Raw genomic sequence first — 1,412 nt, 5'->3', positions numbered from 1 at the left:
TGTGTGTGTGTGTGTGTGTGTGTGTGTGTAGTGGAATTGGCAGGGCAAGAATGTAACACAGAGGGCAAGGAACAATTAACAGTTAATGAATTAATTAATGTCATTGAGCATGGAATTGACAGCCATCCCTTTTTGGCTCTGTTTGCCCTATGATACTGTGGGGCAGCCAGTCCTCCAGGCCTTCCCTAGTGCACTGCTTCAGCCTAAATCCTGGCTTCTCTTGGACTCTGTGGTGATTCTGGCCCTGACCACAAAACTACTGCCCAGAGATGACAAGCTTCAGATGGCCACCCCCACCTATTAATTGCCCTGCATGGTAACTTGCTTACCCTCACAGCCAAGAGGTATCAGAGTCCACATCCACTGAACCAACCATAAACATCACTAATTAACTACATTCACCTAACGATTTGGCTATCAGGTAGGTTAGCAGACCTATCCACCGCCCCCAAGGCAAGCTTGGATTTCTACACCCCCATATACTCCTTCCTCTGTAGCCCCTCAATCCAAGTGCAGCAGCAACTGGACCATGGAAGTAATGGATCTCACTGCCATCTGGGGTGAGATGGTAATCCAGTGGGTACTCTGATCAAGCCACCAAAACAAGGCAGTCTAATGTATCATGAAGGAAGGAAATGACATCCTGGGGATGTAACTGTGACTGACCTTTTGTGCTGGTCTGGTGGCTGGGAGCAAGGACAGAGAGAACCCCATTTGTGGGGAGAATGCTCTGGTGGAGTCTCTAGAGAGCCATGTGAAGGAGCCCCAGGCAGAGGTGAGCAGGCTGTGCAACATCAGGACTGAAGAGCAAGAGATAGATGAGTTGTACAGCAAGGCTTTGCAGCAGAAGAATGAGAACAAGAAGATGGAATGAGAGGACCTGAATGGAGCTGAGTGGAAGGTGGTCGCTTGCAGCTCCAGGCCACATGCTGCAAGGGAAACTTTTCTGGTTCAGCTGTGCAACAGGTATGAGACCCTTGAAGGACTGGTGGAGGAAGGACCAGAGGCACTTGCCCCAGAGGAGAAAAGGAGGCAAGCTCCTGTCCAGAAGAGGGGTAGAGTGGTGGGAGTGGGCAACTTGCTCCTAAGGGGGAAAGAAGGTGCCATCAGCCAGCTGGATCCTTTTGTATGGAAGGTCTGCTTCCTTCCAGGGGCCTATATGCGGGACGTGATGGAGAGGATTACAAACTCATCCAGCCCTCTGACCACTACCCAATTCTGCGCATCCATGTGGGCATGAATGACATGGCCCGGAACAACCCTGGGCAGGTCATGAGTGACTACAGGGCTCTGGGGGCTGGGCTTATGAGGTTTGGAGGCACAAGTGGTTTCCTCTTCCATCCTCCCAGTCAGGGATCAGGGCCCCTAGAGGGACAGTTGTATTGAGGAGGTCAACCAGAGGCTCAGGAGAT

This window comes from Gavialis gangeticus, unplaced genomic scaffold, assembly GCF_001723915.1.
Source record: "Gavialis gangeticus isolate Ggan-Ray unplaced genomic scaffold, GavGan_comp1, whole genome shotgun sequence".
Taxonomy (NCBI): Eukaryota; Metazoa; Chordata; order Crocodylia; family Gavialidae; genus Gavialis; species Gavialis gangeticus.
The sequence above is the reverse complement of the archived record's forward strand: the minus strand, read 5'-3'. Positions refer to the sequence as shown.